The sequence below is a fragment of the Schistocerca serialis genome, chromosome 9, assembly GCF_023864345.2.
Source record: "Schistocerca serialis cubense isolate TAMUIC-IGC-003099 chromosome 9, iqSchSeri2.2, whole genome shotgun sequence".
NCBI classification, from domain to species: domain Eukaryota; kingdom Metazoa; phylum Arthropoda; class Insecta; order Orthoptera; family Acrididae; genus Schistocerca; species Schistocerca serialis.
In genome coordinates, this window is record NC_064646.1 from 320,220,820 (window position 1) to 320,230,076 (window position 9,257).

At 39.9% G+C, this 9,257-nt stretch overlaps 1 protein-coding gene across 1 annotated transcript in view; it reads right to left on the reverse strand.

Moving 5' to 3' along the window:
- The window catches only part of LOC126419344 (uncharacterized), an 85,213-nt gene extending 82,102 nt beyond the window's left edge, over window positions 1-3,111 (reverse strand). Inside the window, exon 1 of the mRNA XM_050086529.1 lies at window positions 3,081-3,111. The gene's annotated coding sequence lies outside the window, so the exon portion shown is untranslated. The remainder of the gene's footprint in view (window positions 1-3,080) is intronic.
- Window positions 3,112-9,257: the final 6,146 nt, after the last annotated feature.

Genomic DNA, 9,257 nt, shown 5'->3' on the forward strand with positions numbered 1-9,257 from the left:
TTTAGCGCCTAAGCGCAGTGCCGTGTCTTAATATTGCTCGTAAATTGCGCGGAGAATATAACGTTCTTTAAATTCTTGGCCTGCTCGAGATAAATCACCTCCTCTTCCCATTACTATCTGTGATAAGTCTGTAATGATCACGCCATGGGCTGTATGCTAAACCCTAACATTCCTTACTGATGCTTAGATTATTTTACGAAAACATCGAGGTGAATGACTTAGCTCCATACTGTGCTATCTCCTAGCCACGTTAGAGTCACCGCCAAACACCTATTTCAGCCTAACTTCGACGGTTTGGCAGCAACGCCATTGTAGTTATTTTTCATATTGTTGTCTTACTCTATTTAGACACGAATAAAAAAGATACTCCTTGAATGATGGGAGCTGGAACGAGTCATACGAAGTAATAAACTTGAAAGGAAAAAAGAAGCAGACAGACTGTTGAAGACATGGACCTACTAGAACTTTCAGAGCGATAAATAGATTTCTTTCACTTGTTGTCAAAAGGCAGCAACACACACAGAATCCGTTGTTAGCATTAATAACAAAATGGGACTTTTTACAGATCAAGCAGTTGGTGGAAAATAGTTACAAGAGGAACATTTGAACAAATGAAAAGTTATAACCAATGTGCCGAAATTTTTCAATAACATGCATCCTTCGCGATATTAGAATCTGTGCCCTCTGATCTCCCTGTTGAACAACAATTACCGCAGACGTCTATTAATGTTTCCTAGTACCTTGTGCGGTGGAAGCGAAGCGTTATTTCGTCTGCACGAGATGTTCTTCATTTACAGCTGTTATCTCCAGTAAGTATAATATTTAAATACATTATTCCCCCTAATTACATTAAAAAATTTTTGAAGCAATTTACAATCGCAAATGGGGTTTACAAGACAAACTACGAGAATTATATCTATCCGCAATAGTACGACAATATTCTAACAATAATTACTGGTGATCATTTATAATTGAAATTTACATTTATACTGCGATATTTTCATGAACTATTTGCATCGGAATGTTTCTGAAATTTTAACGTTATAAGGTTGCTACATGTTTATTACTGAGTGGTAGAAGTTACGACTGGTAAAAGACGCGCACTATCCCTCCCCTTTTAATTATTATTTGTAGTTTATGTACGATATATATACATGATGGTTTATGTACGATATATGTACATGATGGTTTATGTACGATATATGTACATGATGGTTTATGTACGATATATGTACATGATGGTTTATGTACGATATATGTACATGATGTTCAGCCAAATATTCGTCGGGACTTGTCTGTTATCTAACACTCTAGTCAAAATAATTGTATAATGACGTGGTTACCACTGTACTCTTTCTGTAATTTCATTTACAGTTGTATTTAAAGTGACGTGCTTCAAGTGATGTGGATATCACAACGATTCTGAGCTTGAAGAAGCGTAGTTATGTAATAACCTAATTTTTAAAATGTGTACGATTTTGCTCGTTTCTATCAAATAACGAGGTCTTACAATGTCGTATCTTGGTAACACAAAAAACTAAATGCATTTTTAAATAAGCAGTTCTTACAACTATTTGCATATTATTAATTCATATTAGCCAACGTTCACTCGTTTAAAATATTATATGTCCACAATGTTCGTTTACAGTGATCATAAGGAAGAGTAATAATGATGATTCCCCCCCCCCCCCCCCAACTCTCTCTCTCTCTCTCTCTCTCTCTCTCTCTCTCCCTGGTGTATTTGGCCTAGTTTACATGTCTGCAGAACACAACAATTCTCTTTTTTTTTTTCTTTAAGTAATACCCGGGAAGACGCTTATTCCATGAAGGCGATCAGCTGTCTCTAGCACTCAACGCAGTTGTTGTTTTATGGAAACGGAACTTTGGTAATTCGTATTCGTTGTAGTATAGTCTGTGTGTGACTACTTGTATGTTTTATTTTAGACTCTTTGAATTCATAGTTTCTCTACGTTATCTATTTAAATCTTCTGGCAGTGGGAGCAATACACTACGAACTACAGTCGCTAGAAAGCGGTTTCAGAAAATTTGTGGATCAGAAAAGAAAAAAAAAAAAGTTGAAGAGAGAGAGAGAGAGTAGCTGTTTGGTTTTAGAGCGTGCAACACTTACATCATTATTAGCTCCCACTGAAACTGGGTGCAGAGTAGAATCCAGGATTTTGGTCGTGTGTGTGTGTGTGTGTGTGTGTGTGTGTGTGTGTGTGTGGAAGGGGGGGGGATGGGTTAGCTCGTAGAAATTTTGTATCACAGTGTCGTCTCCAAATTCCCTAGAGCAAACAAAGCTGTTTACTTAATATCTTATAATAGCAAATACAATAGCAGCCCACCATTCCTACCCCTGGATTCACCTCTGACTTGATACGTTTTTAATGCTAAAATACTAGAAAGTTCGACGTTTTTAGTAATAAAATACTAGAAAGTTTGGAGTCTTCAACGTCCGGAACCCCGCAAGTGACATTTGTTGCTAAATTGGTTGGTTCAAGTAGTATTTAGCGTATCTAACACTAGTGGAAAGTAGACAAATAATTCCTTACTGATAGTACACAGTTCTTTAGCAGCGTGTACACTGCGATGGACCATTGCAATAAAATTGTGTGCCAGACAGAAACTCGAATCCTGATTGTTACTTTTCGCGGGTTGTACCAACTGATATCCTAGGTTTTGAAGTCTCAAGCAATAATTATAGGCAGACACCAAGGGTGTATTCCGGCTTCCCACGCGAAGTCAGGCTGCCTGCTGTGACGTCACCGGAGACACGACAGCAGAGCGGATATAGCCGCTATACTGCTACAACAATTATTCAGGTCATTTTCAGTTCCTAGTGCGGCTCTCTATCGTGACACTACTGGATCCTTTCCTACAAGACGCAACTGGCGTCACATAGACAGTTAACTACAATCGCGGAGATCGGCTTACATTAGATAAGCAACAAAGTAATGTCGACCGCCGTTTTCTCGGATACACTGCACGTCACGAGTTTTTTTAGATCGTCGTCTGCTGCAGTTCAGCCTTTGGCCGCTTAAAATCAGTTTGCGATAGAATATCTAGCATTTCCTACATACCTCGCAGCGGCTGCTTCCAACATTGCTTCGCGTTACACATAAACAGCCTTTGAGAGGTGATCCGCCGTGTTGTGTATCGCCGATAGCCGAGCGATAGCTGGCAGCCGATGTGGCAAATGTGTGGCAAATGTGGCCGATGTGTAGTGGCGAAAGACAGACCTCAACTATAAAGTAATTTTCATTGGACTGTAATCGCGATTAGGGATGGACGATTATGACTAAGAGAATACTAATTTGCCTTTTATTTAATTTAAATGAATCAATTGTATCTCAATAATCGATTAATTGTTGCTTTACGTCTTTATTTTAGGTCCATAAAACATTCCTCTAAAATTGTTTTATTATGATTAGCTTTGTTCTACGAAAATTAAAGCGACTCTCTCACGGGTATATGTGTATATTTCTCCTATTGCAACTAGCACAAATGTTGCTCAGGTTTATGAAATACATGATACCATTTTTTATGTTAAGCAGAAGGATACAAGTATTAAACATTTGTAATTCATATGGTAAACTGAGGAATATTAATTTATGTAATCTTTCTCCACTGAGTCACGAACGGCCGGATGCTGCTGTGTCCCCTTCCATAAAAGACAGTCTTTCAAAATGGGCAGAAGAAGCAATTAATCCAACACATTTATGAGACACACATTGGATGACAGAATACACTTTCCCACTGTCTTCCCGCAATTGCAGAGGAGATGATTTTTGGTTAATTACAGACTGGTGTAAATAGAGTCGAATTTCAGAGACTAAATCCTGGCCATTTGCTGTTACTGTGGTAGAGCTCTCTGCTCCTGCTGAATGAAACTAATAGGCTATCTCATGAATGCTTCACAAATCATCTTCTGCAGTAGCCTGTAACTGTATTTGTGATTCGTCGACTTGGGATAGTTTCTTTGTTTGTTTTATCTGAACAACTGCGTTTAAAGTGCTAACGGCAGTAGTCACTTCACTGCCAAGGGACCTTCAAAATGTAGCCGCTTAAAGCATTGATCTTGAGTGGTTGCATACGCTTCCGGGAAATCTGGGAAAATCCCGGTAATTTTTTCATCCGGAGGTTCAAAATGGTTCTGAGCACTATGGGACTTAATATCTGAAAATCGGGGGGGGGGGGGGGGGCATGAACTTTCCAGAATTCGAAATTTTTCATTGTTTAAGTTTTCAGTTAAATTTTTGTAATACTCTAACAAAGAATTTTAGTTTAATCCGCAACTGCTGAATAATATTATAGCACTAAAACAAACGACAGAATGACATCAAAATCTGTAGTTGCAAAGAAAATGAGCCATTTACAACAACAAAACACCGACAGCAGTGTCAAGGACTAAGCAATACTTTGTAGCCGGCTTGTGTGGCCGAGCGGTTCTAGGCGCTTCAGTCTGGAACCGCGCGACCGCTACGGTCGCAGGTTAGAATCCTGCCTCGGGCATGGATGTGTGTGATGTCCTTAGGTTAGTTAGGTTTAAGTAGTTCTAAGTTCTAGGGGACTGATGACCTCAGATGTTAAGTCCCATAGTGTCCAGAGCTAATACTTTGTAGGCCCCGTTTCGATGCGCGAGACATCACAAATGTTTAGATTTGTAGGAGTCGGGAAAATATTGCTGATGGGCGTTTGAGAAGCATTACTTTCAAAGTAAATTTCCTTTTGTGCAAGACGAATGATGTCAGTGTGAGAATGTGCGATGAATCACTGAGCTAACGCTCACTGAGGACCAACCTCATTCAAAACTCAACACTGAGGACCGACCACTTAGAAAAATTTCGGGCCCAGAAGACAGTCATTTTACGCCATTATTTAAAATCCTAATGGCAAATTTGTGTTTCGTGTATCATAAATGGTAACGCTCGGTAAAAAAGACTCAAGTTTCAAGGGTAGTTTTTCATATTTATTTTAGTTCTTTCATAGATTAAAAAATATGCAGTAACGATGGAAAAAGAAAAGTATAATTGTCCTTTAAAAGAAAGTGCGAAGTGAGTTCTTGAGCAATTTCACACGTCACTGGCTTTTCTACAGGGAAGTAGAAGTGCTCGACGGAACATGTAATCAGCCAAGTAACCCGCAAAATGTTCGTCGTACAGCAGTGAAATTTATAATTGTGGTAGTCATTAATATTCCGCAGCTGTAATTTAAACTGTGCGGTTAGAATCCTGCCTAACCACACCCACGAAAAAAAGAGCAAAAAATGTTGACGAATACTATATGCGACAACGTTTTTCGTAGATATACTGTATGTATATTAATTTCCTATTTGTGTGTTCGCTCTAATTAGTGATGTTGCTACTGGCTGACTATATCAGGTGTCCTAGGCTCAATACCTGCTGTCATTGGCTGGTGAGATCACGTGGCATGAGCTATGATTGGCTGAGCACGTGGTATTTGGTGGAATTCTTGCTTATACATTCGTAATACGAAAATCTGATTAGTAAATTTCCCGTCGCAATAAAGATCGTTCCTAAAATATTTTTTTTTTTTTTTTGCTGGGTTTCGTTTCCTAAAGTTCGGGAAGTTCTATGCCGGTATATATAATCTGGGGTATAGTGTATTTGCAAAAAAGTGTATTCTCACCAGAGAAAATAAAGCGTTGAAGCATTAAAAATGTCGAGTTCCAGCTTGTGAGGCAGTCCTGAATGAGCTTAAGAATTTCGCCCAGCTTAGGAATTTCACCTTCTGATTTTCCAGCAGATGTTCAAAATGGCTCTGAGCACTATGGGACTCAACTGCTGAGGTTATTAGTCACCTAGAACTTAGAACTAGTTAAACCTAACTAACCTAAGGACATCACAAACATCCATGCCCGAGGCAGGATTCGAACCTGCGACCGTAGCGGTCTTGCGGTTCCAGACTGCAGCGCCTTTAACCGCACGGCCACTTCGGCCGGCTTCCAGCAGATGTAAGAGGTCGCCGAAGTTCATCTGAAACACAAACATTTCATTTTACATATTTACCTATCTGAAATAATTAATCGTAACTTAATCGATTACATTGTGATTTGATGGTAAACAAATATTCGTATGTCCAACAATCGATTACCAGAATGATTACTATTAATTGCACCAAATCACCCGTAGCCACGGTCTTTAAGTAGTAATGGTTTCGTGTATGATTGGTGATGTGACTTGGATCGTCACTAGTAAACCCCTCGATTCTTTACAGAATGAAACATCGTCAACGTCTGATTACTTCATAAATTACTTAATTTGTTAAATATTTGTCGTTAAATGAAGTAAGCGAGAAAAAATTTCGTGAAGTTTTGAAATTATGTTTAAAGTTTATTGAAAGTCACTTGGTATTGTCATTAACAGACACTGTGTGAGTATTGTCTGAGTACCAGCACTAGTCATTGTGACGTCGAGTTCGTAATATACTGGCAGCTTCCATGCCACAGATAAGTCCCGTGCTACCATCAACTGAAGTATGACGTCAGCAAATGTAGCTTATTCGACTGTCAATGCTCATCTTGTCCGAGGGTTACAACACATACCTGTTCGACAGTTTTTAAACAGTTCTCCAGTTTTAAATAAACTGCCTCGTCCAAGTTTGGAGTGTTGAACAGCAGAAGAAAGGATTCTTCTGTCTCCTCCTCATATAACTGCTTTAGAAAAAACACAACAACAACATCGCAGATTAACGGAAACGACATCCAGTCAGTTGTGCGTCAAACTGGGTGTCAATTTCATCGGCAATTCATTTTATAATGATATAAGCAAAGGCATCTTCCTCCTAAATTCTACAATGATATAAGCAAAGGCATCTTCCTCCTAAATTCTACTGAGAGAAGTGGCACAGTGAAAAGTACACTGGACTCGCATTCGGGAGAACGACGGTTCAAATCGGCGACCGGGCATCCTGATTGTTTTCCGTTATTTCCTTAAATCGCTTCAGACAAATACCAGGATGGTTTCATTGAAATTACGCGACCAACGTCCTTCCCCATACTTCCCTAATGGGACCGATGACCTCGCTGTTTGGTCCTCTGCCCCAAATCAGTCCACCTAAATTCTTCTTTCGGTTGCTTCCGCACGTCCTAGTGAAGATGCGGCACTCAGCACGTTAAAGTACCTGGCAGGATACACTGTCTTTAAATGGAGGAACACTGACAGTTCACTGGAAAGTCATACAAAAGGTGTCACGGATAGTGATCGGATTACTGTGGTTTCGTGATCGGATTACTGTGGTTTCTAAAGGAGGCCTTTATCTCCGTCACCTGAACGGCTGAGTACACTGATGAGCACGAGAAAATTTTCCATTTGCAAATTCGCCTGGAATGGTATTCACATTTATCAGATATTTATAAACGGTAAAATTACGCAGCTGTGAGAAACCGTAAAGCCTACTCTGCAACGTTCTGTCAATTTCTGCAGTCTAATTCTCTTTCTAACCCCGCTACTAAGCATTCCCAGCTCGACTTATTAGAACATTAGTTGTGTAGGTGTTTTAAAGGTATAACTGTTTATGATTAGTACGAAATCACCAAGGAAGAACATCGCGGTCACCGCTTTGGGCCCCGGAGATTTGTAGTTTCTCCAGTGACGTCGGGGAGCGCTCGCCAATGGCAGCGTGATCAGCCGGTACTGGCGGCCTACAAGTTAAATTTGCACCTACCTTGGGCACACGCTGTCACACTCACGAGGGAAGTACACCAATTACGACTGCTGAAACCGAACAAAATTATTTTAAAATACGAAAATGTATAGATTCTACCGCTCATGGAGATCGTGTTTATTCTGTGAAACTTTCACTACCGCACATTGTTGAACGTTAAATCTGAGGATGAAATAGAATCACGATGAGCTGCAGAAACGTCACTGTGCAACATAGAATGGAAGATTGTGACCACATCTACATCTACATGACGACTCTGCAATTCACACTTAAGTCATCTTTGATATTAATAAATCGCTTCAGCCGCAGCTGAACCGGTGTATTAATACCCAAGTTGATATAGCTGTGGTGTTCCCTATCTACAAGGTTGCCTCTCACCCTTAAGTGCTTAACAGGCGTTTCACTGAACCACTTTCAGACTATTTCTTTACCGTTCCACTCTCGAATAGCACGTGTGAAAAAAGAACATCTATATCTTTCCGCGCGAACTCTGATCTCATTTTATTAAGACGGTCATTTCTCCCTCTGTAGATGGGAGTCAACAAAATGTTTTCGCATTCGGAGGAGAAAGCTGGTGATTGAAATTTCGTGAAAAGATCTCACTGCAACGAAAAACATTTGTTTTAATGACTGCCACCACAACACGCGTATTCATAACCGTGACAATCTGTACCCAACTTCGCGACAATACAAAACTTAGCTGCCCCTCTGTGAAATTTTTCGATGCCGTGCATCAATCCTATCTCGGTTAAGGATCCCATGCCGCGCAGCAGTACTCCAGAATAGGACGGCCAAGCGTAGAGAGGTAGTGAAATCAATAAATTTGTTGCATCTTGTACGTGTTCTGCCAATGAAAGGTAGTCGTTGGTTCACAGTCCCAAAATTTTATATGTGATGGTTCCAATTTACGTTGTTCGTAACTGTGATCTCTAGGTATTTAGTTGAATTGACAACCTTTAAATTTTTAGCAGTTTACAGTGTAGCGAAGTTGTAACCGATTCCTTTTAGTACTAATGTGGAGGACCTCACACTTTTTATTGTTTAGAATCAGTTGCCACTCTTCGCGTTATACAGATAACTTGTCTACAATATTTTGCAATTGGTTTTGATCTTCCGATGACTTGACTAGACGATAAGTGACAGCATTTTGTTCATACAATCTAACAAGGCTTCTCGGGTTTTCTCCCAACTCATTTATATAAATTAGGAATAGCAGAGTGCCCATAAAATTTGCTTGGGGAACGCCAGCCAGAATATCGCTTTTGTTTCACTCGATGGCTCCCCGTCTGTTATCGCGAACTGCAATCTTCCGATGAGAAAATCACGAATGCGTTCGCACAACTGCGAAGACGATACTCAATAAGCACGCAGTTTGAACAGAAGTAGCTTGTGAGTAACGGTGTCAAAAGTCTTCTGAATATATGGAATTGATCCTCTGTTGAGAGCATTCATTAGTTCGTGTGAATAAAGAGCCAATTGTCTTTCACAAGAATGAAATTTCCTGAATTCATGCTAACTTTGTGTCAACAGATTCCCTCCCCCCACCCCTCCAAGATATTTAATCTTGTTCG